This window comes from Prionailurus viverrinus, chromosome A3 (assembly GCF_022837055.1).
Source record: "Prionailurus viverrinus isolate Anna chromosome A3, UM_Priviv_1.0, whole genome shotgun sequence".
In the NCBI taxonomy this organism is placed as follows: Eukaryota; Metazoa; Chordata; class Mammalia; order Carnivora; family Felidae; genus Prionailurus; species Prionailurus viverrinus.
In genome coordinates, this window is record NC_062563.1 from 57,311,924 (window position 1) to 57,326,740 (window position 14,817).

At 39.4% G+C, this 14,817-nt stretch overlaps 1 non-coding gene across 1 annotated transcript; it reads right to left on the minus strand.

Annotated features, from left to right (window-relative positions):
- Nucleotides 1–217: 217 nt before the first annotated feature.
- LOC125163204 (U6 spliceosomal RNA) lies at nt 218–324 on the minus strand. Its single transcript, XR_007151349.1, has one exon. It is a non-coding gene; the product is annotated as a U6 spliceosomal RNA (small nuclear RNA).
- Nucleotides 325–14,817: the final 14,493 nt, after the last annotated feature.

Genomic DNA, 14,817 nt, shown 5'->3' on the forward strand with positions numbered 1-14,817 from the left:
GTGCTGGGCTCCACAGTGACAGCACAGAGCTGCTTGGGATTCTCTCTCTGTTTCTTTGTCTGTCTCTCTCTCTCTCTGCTCCTCCCCCACTCACACATGCTCACTCTCTCTTTCTCTCAAAATAAATAAATAAACTTAAAAAAAAAAAAAAGACTTGAGTGCCTTAAGCTTGGGTTTCCTCTCTCTCTGTTTGTTTGTTTGTTTGTTTGTTTGTTTTTTAAATATGGAACGCTTCACGAATTTGTGCGTCATCCTTGCTCAGGGGCTACGCTAATCTTCTCTGTATGGGTCCAATTTTAGTATATGCGCTGCCAAAGCGAGCGCGGGTTTCCTCTCCTATAACACAATTCGCGTTCGGGCATCCCCTGCCCTGTGGGAATGGGGCTTGGAGAGCCTACACAAAAATGACAACAGTCTGGCTACTTCTATCAGCTATAACAAACGAGATCTCCTCTGTCTCTGTCTTGGAGTTTCACGTTCTCCGTCAGTAGAACGGAAACTAACTTGTTAACTTGCAAGTCGGTTACCCATATAGGAGAAAGTGAAATTGGATTCCCACCTGAAAACACACATCAAAATCGATTTCAGGTTGATTAAAGGCTTAGAAGCAAAAGCCAAATAATTAAAACTTTAAGATGACATTTTAGGAGAATCTTTATGACCTCAATACAAAGAAGAATTCATGCCATAAGAAGTGGGAATTGTAATAAAAATTGATAAATTTAAATCTTTTAATACTGCAAATTTCTATTTATAAAAAAGGCCACGATCGTGGTGAAAAGATAAGCCATTAAACGGGAGAAGATATTGCTAATCCATATAACTGACAAGGGAGTAGTATTCAGAAAAAGTAAAGAACTCCTAATGTTATCAAAAAGAGAAAAACAAATCGACTTTTTAAATTAAGACAAATGCCGTGGAAGGACATTTCACTGAAGATATATAAAAAGGCTCTTAAATACATGGAAAGAGCCTCAATCTTATTTGGAATCATGGAAATACAAATTTTAACTACAATAAGATACATTTTCCCACCCACTGAATTGTCAAATATTTTCTTAAAAAATCAGTTTATATCCAGGACGCCTAGGTGGCTCAGTCAGTTAAGCATCCAACCCCGGCTCAGGTCATGATCTTGTGGTCATGATCTTGTGGTTCATGAGTTCAAGCCTTGTGTCAGGCTCTGTGCTGACAGCTCAGAGCCTGGAGCCTGCTTTGGATTCTGTGTCTCCCTCTCTCTGCTCGTCCCCAGCTCACTCTCTCTTTCTCTCTCTCTCTCTCTCTCTCTCTCTCTCTCTCTCAAAAATACATAAACATTTAAAAAAAAATTTTAAATCAGTTTATAGCCGACATGGAGTAGGATGTGAAATATCAGAAACTTCACTACTGGTAAGAGGGTAAACTGATACACCTTTTGGCAAAATGTTTGTCATTACCATTTAAAGCTGAACATGAGCGTACCTTTCAATCCCCAAGTCCAATCCTACCTGGTTGCACAAGTGAACCAAATGATGCTTTTGAAAATGTCCATAGCAACATTCTTCATAATGATAAATCTTTGAAGGATACCTGGGTGGCTCAGTCGGTGGAGCATCTGGCTCTTGTTTACTGGCTTGGGTCATGATCCCAAGGTCATGGGATTGAGCCTTGTGTTGGGGTCTGTGCTGAGCATGGAGTCTGCTTAAGACTCTCTCTCTCCTTCTGCCCCTCCCACTTGCTCGTGTGCTCTCTCTTTCTAAAAATAAAATAAAATAAAATAAAATAAAATAAAATAAAATAAGTATAATAATAATAATAATAAATCCTGGAAACAGCCAATAACCTTAAGTAATGACAATGGACAACTAAATGTTACTATATTCACATAATGAAGTGCAGCTGTCAAAATCAGTGAATTACTGTCCATCCATTAATATGAATGGATCTGAAAAGCATAATATTGAAAAAGGGGAACTTAGTATGGCACAGTTACTGATTAAAAAGCTCTAAAACAGGTGAAAGTAAATAAAGTAGTGCTTGAGGATACAGGTATATGAATATAACCAGAATGAAAAAGCAAAGAATTGGCACAAATTCAAGATAATATTATAATTATCTCTCTGAGAAAGAGGGACCTACTCTTGATGACAGCACAGAGGGAATTGCTAAGGACAGAAAATGTTTTGTTTCCGAATCTCGGTTGTGGGTCCAAGGGCATTAATTTTATTATTATTGTTTTTAAGTATACAGTACAAACATTTTATTGGTATATTTCACAATAAAATTTCAAAGGCATTTTCAGTAGAACGGCATGATGACTACTTCAACATATACATTATAAAATATAGAAAGCCTAAATGCCCTTTGTAGTCAACAGAGACAAATTACTCATTTTAAATGATGTTTTGGCGTTACAGCTCAAATATCTTTCCCAAAAGTCACTTCCCACTGCATTTTAGCATTTATGTAACACACTCTTCTCTCGTTGCTTCCAAAATTGGACTCCCTGACACATGGAAATCGCCTGTGCTCTCCTGTTTGTTTGTTTGCTTGTTTGTTTGTTGTTGCTTTGGCAAAAAGTGAAATTATGAGATATATTCTTTTGCTGGAAAAAGGTAAGAGGCAACTAACCACTCTAACGCTTTTGGCATTTAGGGGTGTCCATTTTTCTGTGGTTCTACACGTACTTCATTGTGAGTTAACATTGCAAACACTATGTGATGAGTCAGGCAGTCAATCCTGAGGGATCACTGGGCAGATGTCAGGGTAATGCCACACTCAAAATGGCACCAGATCACGATGACTCCGGAACGTAAACAAGTAATTCCCCAGCACAGAATCTGACTCTTGTCTCTATCAAAACTTCGACCTGCTTTATTTCTGTCTTATCATATCTCTTTGGCCTGAGATATCTACTGATTTTTTCACTCATGAATTCGTAGAAAATCTAAAGCCAAGGGGTTAAAGGATTCTTAAAGTACCCGTCAGAGAAAGAAGTAAGGAGAAAGACAGTGGCGTGCTCAAACAAATTAGAAATTTTGATTACTACTGCTCGAGGCCAGCAATATTTGTGTGTTTCAGGCCCAAGGGTGCCAGGCCAACTGTGGAAAAGACAAAATTAATTAATGTTTTCTGAGATTAATTAGAAAATTAAATGGAAGTATAATGAAAACCAGCATGGTTTAGCTCACTGGATTTATAACTGCATGCCACTAAATTTCAGAGTTGTTCAAAATTTCTATGTATTATTTGAATAAAAATGTAGTGAGATAGGCTTTTTTTTTCCCCTCCAACTCTAGCACCTAATTCTAAAAAGAACTGCTAGAATCTTCACAGTATTATAAAGCATAGAGCTGTCTGGCAGCATTGGTCCGAGTTAATGTTCTTCTTAGAGTACCTTTAAGTGGTATAAATTAAAACGCTCCATTTTTGGGGTGGAATTTTGGAAGGTTGCCACACGCTATTTTGTTGGCCTCTCTACTGGATGGTCCCTCTGGATTTCAAATGCCTTTTCCCAGCTGAAACCTTTTTGGTCAATGCATGACATCATCCATCAACCAGAGGAGGTATCAAGACAAAACAAGGCAATAAATGCCAGTGGGGGTACACAAACAGCCAGACAAGCATGACTTCAACTTTGCCACATGGAAGTTATGTGACGACTGTTTTCACCTTCTTTGACCATAAGTCTTGTTTTCTGTAGAATGGGTATATTGTAAATGTTTTGCATATGTCCATTTCCAGCTGTCAGGTTATGAAACAGGAATGAGCCAATTATCCTATCACAATCCCATCAATGGGGATTTTACTATAGCTTAAGATGGCTGGCATTTAAAGGTATTCAATCATTGCAAATGTAAGGAAAACTATAAGTGCATACGATTCTGAGTAAATACAATTGTCTCTCATCAGACTTTAGATAAATCTTCCACCTGTCATGGCCAGTACTCAGGCATCTTGTTCAAACTTTACCTCTGCCCACTTTTCAAACCCAGCTCTTCTGAGTTTGTTTTCTGCTCTCTCTCCAGTGCTTGTATGTATAGATGCCACCATCGAATGTATATTGGGATAAAGAGAAGACCAACTCAACTCTTCTGCTCACTATCAGCCAAGCAGTTGTCACCAGAGCCAGCAGGATGCAGCGGATAACTGATCATGGAAGGTAGTATGTTTCAGAAGCTGGTGATTAGCATTAGAGCAGAGAATTTCACTTCATGTTCTTCATAAGCTCTCAAGGTGATTCTGAAAGTCACCATGTTTGAGAAGCACTCTGCTGCTGACATAGAGGCTGCCCTCAATTTATTCCTTTATTTTTCATCTCCTGTGTCACATGCACCTGGCACCGAGATATGGGACATAAAAAATGAAACTGCTGGCAAGATGGTAACTTACGGCAGAGATGAAACTCACCATACACTCTAGAAGCACGGACGCTGCTCAAGGAGGTTTCAGTCATTGACATACCAGAAACTTGGTTTCACTTGGCAAACTGCCCTGCTACCTCTTAGACTAATGACACGATGTCATGTATAAATGACTTTCTCTGTTTCGTTTCAGTCACTCCCAGAATGATCAGGAACTCACGTCATCTGTATTCAATCTAACGTCCAGTTCAGAGAAATAACCTCAGTGAGGGTAAAGAAAGTAGGCTTTAGGCTTTTGGCTTCCAAGATGAGCTAGGTTCAAGAACAGAAGAGGGAAAGGAACCCAAGAACAGGCAATCCAGATTCCAGGACAGAGTGGGAGCGAGAGGCAAGATTCAGCATCTCTGGTGCCGGAAAGGGGGCCGCAGGGGCTGGGACGCGGGGAGCACCACCATGAAGTTAAAGCGGAAAGTAAAATTTCAGATGGAATAAAGGGAGACTCAGAGTCATCTGTTGGCAGTGTTGGTTTAGTCTTAATTTGAAACACATTTCGTGAATCCCTTCCATTTCCTCTGTGCAAAACCCGAAAGCTTTCATACCTGCATTTCTCTTCCCAAGAGGCAAGCCCCCAACTTCCTCGAGTGACTGAATCTCCTACAAGCACTCCGTTCTGCTTTAGAGGGAAATAAAGTATCCTGGCTAGCACGAAAATCTCTGCAACAGGAAAGAAGCCCTTCCACAGCTTTGCTGGGGAATCGCTGCTTTGATAAGACCAGGTCCACAGGAGTCTCCACACACAAGTTCGAAAATTCTTCAAACCAGTCTTTCTTGTTTTAAAATAAGATACAGCAGCAGCAACAGCCAGGCTTTTATCCGAGTGTTCGCATTTGAACGTACTCCCCTACTTACAGGTCAGTTATGCCCATCTGAGCGGTTATTTTTTTTTTCTTTCCATCCTCCCTCCCTGCTCCCTGGCTCCCTCATACGACTTTTATTTTTATTTCAGGTAGCACTATGGATAAAGACCTCAGGAAAAAAATACCAGTGCCCAAGACACTTTGATGGCCTCTTCCCTGTGTAATTATACTCACTCTTGATAACACTAAAGGCATGCCTTATTGGCGGTGGCACGGAGGCCTTCTTTTTCACAGGGAGATGGATTGTGTCTTTGGGCCTTGATGGTCTTCAAATTATCTCAGCGCCGAAAAGAGAGCAGAGTGAATTTTATTTTAACTCATTTTATTTCTGAATTTATTTCCCAGTAGCTAGGAGGTGGTGACTGCCCCAGCAGTCAAGTCAATTGTTATCTGTGGGACTTGATTATGTTTGGACCCAGTCGCTCATTTTGAGCAAGGCACAGTTAATGAGGAGAGAAATGAAAAGTGCATTGAGTCACAGTGTGTTTGTGGTAATTTGTGACACATTTACTCCACTCACTTCTTTGTTTATTCCTCCCCCCTCCGCGCAGGTTCTGTGGAAAAAGGAGCAGATAAGCGAATTCACTGGTAGACAGTTAAGGGTGTTGAAGGTAATGAATCTCAGTATCTCCGTATCCATTGTTGGCAGTAATTGGGGCGCCATTCATCTCTACAGTGAAATGCCAAGAAGGCTCATCTTAACGAAACATCTTCTTTTCCCATTATTTCACAACATATTTTTCATTGACACGGCTGGTTTTCATTTTCCCTATGCCTTTGTGTGTGTGTGTGTGTGTGTGTGTGTGTGTGTGTGTCTGTGTGTGCGCGCGCGCACTCTTTGCCACTTTTCTAAATAATAGTCCATTAAACAGTTCACAGTGTGTGTTCTGTAGAAATCTAAAAAAGGGATTGGATGATACTAATTAAGGAGAGAGTTTGTTTCCACTTACTGCAGATCAATGGTGGGTTACGTTAAAGCTGCATTTTGTGATGAGTTTAACACACAAGAACAGCTGTGCTAAATACATATTTCAAGACACACAGGTAGGTCAAACAAACATTCCTTTCTTTGAAAAGTCTGTGTGTTAAAACTATAAATTCAACTTGCAGAAGTGTGAAGAGACACAAAGGCTAATTATTCACTGCAATCATTGTTAGTTTTAGTAGAAACTGTTAAGGATGAAATTGGGATATGTTCAGTTACTTCTAGAACTACTTTAATCTGGGTCCTTCAATGTATTGGTTTTGCTGTCGTATTTTCCCAGGCTGATTTTCAACCAAATTTCCAATTTAATAAGATGTTCTCTTTTTTTCATATAATCATTTTGAATTGAGGACAAGACAAGTCAATGTGTTTTTGTGACTTATCCATAACTGTCTTTGTGATTATCTGTTACATGATAGAACTCACTTATTCCCCAGGAGTATGACTTACCTCCTATACAAGTTGGAGGTACTATGGTCCAGTTCTGTGAATGACAATCAACAGCCATTAATGACTCTCACAAACTCTGAGGACCACCTGGATTAATAGAATTCTAGAGCAAAGAAAAGGAAGAGAAAACATCTACGTCCGTCACATAATTTTAGCCTGCAATAGCTACATTCCAGACCGTACGCATGCAACCTATATGTATACACATGTCTTGCAGGGAATGTTATTTTTTATAGCAGTAATATTCTTTGTGCGACTTCGTTTGACATTTAGGTACATGCAATAGGTAACTTATAGCGATGTTTTGCTTCACCTGCATTGTTACTTGCGTATAACACCGTCTACCGCAGTTAGGGGTTTGCAATTGTGAAAGTTGCATTTTCACAGATGCGAGTTTACTACAATATTAATTTGCATCGAGCACAGTTTCCACCCAGGTTTGGGCGTGAAAGGTTGTACTTTATAACTGAATGAGATCGGTGAAAAGGCTTGCGAGGGGGGAAGAATCCAAGATGGTGTTTCTGATCCTGCACCTGACTTGTAGGATGACTCAGGGCCAGTGGCCCTGCACCTCTGTTTAGTCGTGGATAAAACCCTCCTTGATGGTAGTGAGAATCATACCAGAGAAAGGATGTACAACTGACTTCAACAGATCACATATCTGGAGGGAAATGCAAGCCAGGGTGCAAAGACAGGGAATCAGGCTGTGAAAAAGCACATTTCTTTGAACAAGGGACCAAAAGCCCAGGAGGCTATGGTTGGTTATGGGACTCAGCTTCTCAGGGGAGCCCATAGAACTCATCTGGGTTCTGAACGACGGAAATGGTCTTTTGCATTTTCTGCATTCTAAGGCAACAAGATGAGAGAGAAATGTAACTCCCTAGTGTGATGTGAATAACATTGCATTCATGTCAATATATCTACATGTATTTTTTATGTATCTTTTTTTTCCACATCACGTTGATGTTTTTCTTTACCTCCTGGACATGAAATGTCTGTATCTTAGTTACCTCATCTCCTAAAGGACATAATATTTCTATCAGATTCCTGATGAAGGTTAAAAGAATCCCCAAAATAGTATATGGGAAGCTCATTATAAAATATACATCTTTGTTGTTGATTTAACTTTGTCGGTTCGCCACGACAAGGTTGTGGTGGAAAGTGGGCACTAATTCTACGTAAGGTAGTTGAATTGGCTTGTTGTTATTTTTTTTCAACAAATATGTATTGAACGCTTGCTGTAAGCCAGGCAATGCTGTTGGCTCCTGGTTACAGCAAACAAACAGCCAAAGCAAACAAACTGTCCCGTCCTCATTGAATTTATGTTTTAGCATATGCCCCTATTCTTATCATCACCTTGTTCGTTCAAGAAGCAAAAAAAAAAAAAAAATGTTCTTGTTCTGTTTGTTTTATTTGTTGAGTGTGCATGTTGCTGCTTAAAAAGGTAAAAATCTTTCTCCATGAAACCCTAAGATTTGAGCGCTCAGAAGTGAAATGGACATGAAGTCATTCCGAAATTATAATGTCCAGAATTCTCCTTATTCTGTGTTGTTGTGAGGTATCATCACAAATTCTGCATTCCTCGGGCTTGTCTGACTTTATCTCCTGAAGTGTATTTGGGGATGTGTGTGCTGTCTTTTGGACCAGAATGAGATACTTGTAGCTCAGGGACCTCATTCTAGAGACTGATGCCAGATTGTGCACCAGAAAGGGATATGAGTCTCTCAGGTGGGGGATAAGAGCTGAGATAGGGGTGTGAGAACAGGAGGACCCAGAAAGCCTGGAATGGGGACAGTTGGAATGTGCAGACAAGAGACACCAATCAATAGCCTGGTCATGCTTTACCACTGGTTGGCTGAGTATTACTTGGATTAATTATATGATACTCTGAGATATAAGAAGTTTTGAGCCCAACAGATGATTAATGATTTCCACCAGAGTGATGAGAGTCGGCATGTACGTGGACTAAAAAAGCCACAAATGTCAAATGGAAAAATCTAGAATTGAGCATAATTCAGATCTTGCTAATTGAACCACTTGAGCCGATGGCATAAAACTCAGACTCTCATTATCCTGACCTTTACAAAGGGATAGAAAGCTCAGACTCATAAGATAGCTATTGCCACAGACTGAATGTCTGTGTCTACCCCCAAATTCGTATTCGTATTTGTATTCGTCTACCCCCAAACTCAATCCCCAAGGTGATGGGTTTTGGAGGTGGGGCCTTTGGGAGGTGATCTAGTCATGAGGGTGGAGTCCTCATGGATGGGGTTTGTGCCTTTACAAAAAGAGATCACAGAGAGTTTCCTCACCTTTCTTGCTATGCGAGGACCAGACACTGAATCTTCTAACACCTTGATTTTGGACTTCCCAGCCTCCGTAATTGTGAGAAATATATTTCTGTTTTTTATAAGCTACCTAGTCTGCATTATATTTATTGTAGCATCCTGAAAGGACTAAAACCATTGTAAAGAATAAATTGTGCATGGAACCACTTTATAAACAATAAAGTAGTGATAAGTTATCATTTACACATGGCCTCACTAGTCCATGACGGATAGTATTTGAGAGAGAGATATGAGATGGCATTCATTCATTACACGGATCTGTACCAGAGCCGCCAATATTTTGGGGGAAAGGGAACATCGACATTTATGGGAGTGTTTCAATGTGTTAGAACACTCACTTTTTCCTACTAATGAATAAGAATGTTTTTCCTCCCCTCTCCAGGTATTGTTACAAACGTTTACTTCTCTTAGATTGAGGAGAAATTTTCTAGAATTAACCCCTTAGCTACGAAATCATCGTAATAAATTCCTTTATTCTTCTAAATGGTAAAAGCATAAAAAATACACATTCAGGGCTGATGAATATTTGTAAATGTTTATTTCAAGTACACATGGAGACAATAACTGTAGGCCTTTTACCACAATTTGTACGAGGCAGAACTTGTACAATAAAATGTCTCATGCAGCCACATTGTAACTCTGCTTGCATTGGTCCTACAGTACTGGTTTTTAATGTTGTTTTTCTTTTTCCTATTTTTAAGATAAAGCAGATACTTTGAGAGGCACCATAATGACAAAATTGGATAAGACCTTTTCTTGCCAGTTCACCAGACTGCAGTCTTCCCAAAGGCAGGAACCGTCCCTCATAATGTGATTTGGTCCTCAGTTCCGGGCACATTTCTTAGCACGGCAAAATAGGTGCTCAGCAATCCCTGTTAAATGGATGAGTTGGCGAGATAGACATGTATTTTTTTAAAAGTAGAAGAAACTGGTACAAATATTAACCAGCTATGTTGAACTTTCAAATTACTGTAAGACTTACGTGTATTATCTGCAGGTACTAGATGGTATCTCTTATTTTAAGCGCAAATGGGATCAAGGTATAATAAATTCACTTGAATAGACAGTGTAGCCACATGTGGATTACTAAATGGTTGGAGGGTCGAAAGTCAACATTCAATCAAAGGTTAACATCACCTTTGTAGGATGATACTATGAGGTATAAGAATAAATATGAAGCTTTTCCCAAAAAGTAAATAATTATCATGACAGTTTGATTATGAGAACAGAGTCATTTAATTTTGAGTTGGCATTATAGTATAGGAACAGAAATTTCGCAGACCATCAGGATTTCTACTACTTTTAAAACTGCAGTATCTTAGGGGTGCCTGGGTGGCTCAGTTCGTTGGGCGGCCTACTTCGGCTCAGGTCATGATCTCATGATCCTTGAGTCCGTGAGTTTGAGCCCTGCATCAGGCTCTGTGCTAACAGCTCAGAGCCTGGAGCCTGCCTCGAGTTCTGTGTCTCCCTCTCTCTTTGCATCTCCTCTACTCACACTCTGTCTATCTCTCAAAAATAAGTAAACATTTAAAAAATTAAAAAAAAAAACAATTGCTGTATCTTACATTAAATTGGGATTCATTTTTTTTTTTTTTTTTTTTTCAACGTTTATTTATTTTTGGGACAGAGAGAGACAGAGCATGAACGGGGGAGGGGCAGAGAGAGAGGGAGACACAGAATCGGAAACAGGCTCCAGGCTCTGAGCCATCAGCCCAGAGTCCGACGTGGGGCTCGAACTCACGGACCACGAGATCGGGACCTGGCTGAAGTCGGATGTTTAACCGACTGCGCCACCGAGGCGCCCCGGGATTCATTTTCTATTAGGGACAAGAGGGGAATGAGATATTTTGAGTGTGGTATATATATATATATATATATATATATATATATACCTAATAATTTAATTTTTTCCTTATATTGAATATATACCATATATTCTTTATTGTTTCTGGATTAAAGATGATATTTCATGGATGTTGTTGTGCATGACTTGGGAGTGTTCCTTCTCCTAGCTTTCAAGTAACAAAATGGATATTCAATTTTTAAATCATCCACTAGTTGTAAAAATTTCACACAAATTGAAGGACTCATTGGCCAATGAAGTAAATAACTAAACATTAGAATTACAATCAATTCTTGTAATTCATAGTAGCTATGTTCTATAAAGATATCACAAACACTGAACCATTGCTCTTAAGGGAAAGGTTAGGTTCCCATGAGCTTCTGGTCACAAAATTTTCATCACCGGATCAACACATAATCTTGTTTTATGTATGTTTTGGTTTAAAGACACCTTAAATGATAGATATTGTTGATTCATCAACACTGAACCTGCTGCAGGAGCTATTTTCAACAGTGAAATCCACAAAACTTTTAAAAAATGCAAACAACATGGCACTGAAAATACCAGGAGAAGGAAGCTTGTTTGCTGTAAGAGAGTGGGATGTAAAGGCAGGACACCCTTGTTCAACTTCAGGTGGGAAAATATGTAAGGCGGCTCAGACTGCCCCCCACTCTGTGCAAGTTTGCATGTGACCCTGAAAGTGTACAGGTACTGATTTTAGAGTTACAAATACATTTTGGCAAGTAGACAAATTTGCAAACAGAAGATCCATAAAGAGTAAAGATTGTAGCTTGAAGGGTACCTGGGTGGCTCAGTCGGTTGAGCATCCGACTTCAGCTCAGGTCATGATCTCACAGTTCGCGGGTTCGAGTCCCCCATCGGGCTCACCGCTGTCAGCGTAGAGCCTGCTTTGGATCCTCTGTCCCCATCTCTATGCCCCTGCCCCACTTGTGCTCTCTCTCTCAAAAAATAAACATTTTTTAAAAATTTAAAAAAAGATTGTAGTTTTAAATAATACTTTAGTTGGTGTTATGATTACTTACAACAAAAAAACTCCTATAAGAAAAGAAATATGAAATAAGAATGTGGTATTGTTTACACTTTCTTAGCATGTGTTTTTCAAAAAAAAAAAAAATCATGTCAGTCCTGAATTTAGCTAACTCATTTTCTTTTAGTTTTAACTGCCAGTCTATTTCTCTATTTAGTTACCGATTTCGGAGTTCCTACTAATATGTTCATGGATGAAACTAACGGTTTAAACGTGGTCATAACTTTATTACAGGATTCTCTCTCGCAATAGTTACTGTATTTGTATACCTCAGCAGAATTTTACCATTTAAGACACATACAGAAAATGTTCTAATTTTTTTCTAATTTTGCAAGAGAGAAATAAATCACGACGGCATGCCTTGTTGCCTTGTTCCCATTTCAGACATTATACTAAGTAGACATGATAAACTACAATAAATATACAGCCACAAGATCACTGACGGAATAAAATTCAGGGGAGCCTAAAACGATGCCAGGGCAGAGTCCAAAGCCAAATTAGTAGGGTTAACTAAGTATTAAAAAAAAAAAAAAGCCAAACATCCGTAAACCCCGTTCAAAACTCTGAACCTCTTGGTTCTGATCCATTGTCCTTAGTGTCACCCCTGCCCCAGCACAGCCCTAACTTTCTGTACAAAGAGATCCACGATTGCATTCTACTACTAGCCAGGAACTTACAATTTAAAATCTGTTCTTGCATGAGAGGAGTCCTTTTTATCTGAAATAGTTTCTAATCAACAAAGAATTATTTAGATAGTTCCTTGCCTTAGGCAGAAGACAAGGCAACCTTTTGAATGCATACCCTGGGGGTGTGTGAGATTTGTTGCACTTCTTTTTTCTGAGAGGCAGGACTGGAGTCAGATTGCCTACTGTTGTGTCCTGTCCTGCCGCTTATTAGCTATGTGGTCCCGGGAAATTACTTTCTCTCTTTGCGCCCCATCTCCTTAGCCATCCCATAAGGACATCAACAGGGGTAGATGTCCTTGGGTTGCGGGATATGGGAGTCAGTATATGGAATGAGTGCCTGGCATGTCATAAGCCATTGGTAAACCTCAACCCTCATTTTATCTCATCACCAACGCTTTCTTCTGTAACCTCCATAACTGGCAGCCTCGTTCCTTCACCTCAGTACTGGACTCAGTTGAGACCAGTGTTATAATTAATTTTGGATGCCCGAATTCTGGCTGAATATTTTCGTTTTGACTGGATCATGTTATAGGACGAAGGTTATGAGATAGTCACTCCTGTGATTGAGTTACGTTATAGACTCCCTCTTAGCAGACCCAAGCGTCTCCTGTTGGCATTAAAGAAGACGCTGTGTTATAAGAGGGCTCCATGGATACGACCTAAGACCAGCTGCTAGTAGCTGAGAAAGATCCCCAGGTGACAGACAAGAAACCTCAGTTCTCCAACTGCAAGGGATTGAGTTCTTTGAGTAACATGAATGAATGTTTAACAAAAAAGACCTTGAGCTTCAGATAAGAATGCAGTTCTACAGACGTCTTGATTTTAGACTTCCGTGACCCTGCGTAGAGAACCCAGCTATGCTGTGCTTGGACCTCTGCTCTACAGAACCTGTAAAATAGTAGTAAGTGTTGTTTGAAGCCACTAAATTTGTGGTAATTTGTCGCGCAGCATAGAAAACTAATACAATGGCCTGAGAAGTGGGAGGACTTTGGGGATGGCAACACTGGTGTCATTGTGAAAAGCCTCCCTCTTCAGGGACAGTCGACATACACATAGTCCAGATTCTCAGGGCATGGTGCATGCTGATGGCAATACATATCCTCTTTCTTATTTGGAAACTTCAGCTCTGGGTCCTGTGGCCTACTCCTTGGTCCCAATGGCCACGTTAATGTTTCTTTCAGGAGAAAGGAAAAAAATATATATATGTATGTGTGTATATATATATATATATACACACATACATATTTATATGGGGGGGTCTTTATGGTCATTCCACCTTGCCAGATTACATGTCACCTCTGGACAAGAGCTACTGACATATTTTGGAATCTTGAGTTATAGATGAGAATGTAACATAATGGCTGAATGATCAGCATCATCAAACCCATCGTATACCCAATATATACACCACTGGTTTCAAAGAGAATTAATGTCCTGTTGGGAAAACAAATGTTCCTGGAGACAAATTACAATCTTCTTCCTTCCTTTTGCCTTCATCCAAAGAAGGAGAAAGGCAAGGCCCTTTATTGTCTGTAAATGCTCTCTGCACTTGCTTGTCAAAATAGTCTGCTACAATTGAATAAGGGACAGTTTTGAAATGCTTCCCAACTCAACATTTTCAAGGGTAATATTTTCTTTAGAGTTGACAGACAAAGCCTCCATCTGACAAATGAATGTACTCAGGAGATTATATCAATGGCTAATCCAATTAAAAATCTTTGATATGTTCAGTTATCTCTGCTGTGAATTTGATGAGCTCTAGATTGTGGAGAACTGAAAGTTATATTTATTTTTCACTTAAATCTTTACTAATCATTTTGTATTTAACTTTAGGGAAATTATTACTTCTAATTATTTTTCCTTATCTTTAGAATGAAATAAGCTAATAATAGAAGAAGAATCCTACCCCAAATCTGTTTTTTTAAGGTTAGTTTTTTTCTTGGTTATCATTTTAAGCTTAAGCAAACTTATTTTGCTAAATCAGTGGTTAGAAAGAAAAAAGAAACACATGAATGGGGCCAACCGATTGTTATATTCATGTGTGTGTGTGTGTGTGTGTGTGTGTGTGTGTGTGGTTTGACTAGAGTTATGCCTCACAATAATGCATCGATTGATGATGTTGACCCAATTTCCAATTTGTTATTTTGGCATTCTCTACACAGATCCACCAGGTAGGCAGCCCGTGTGATATAATTTT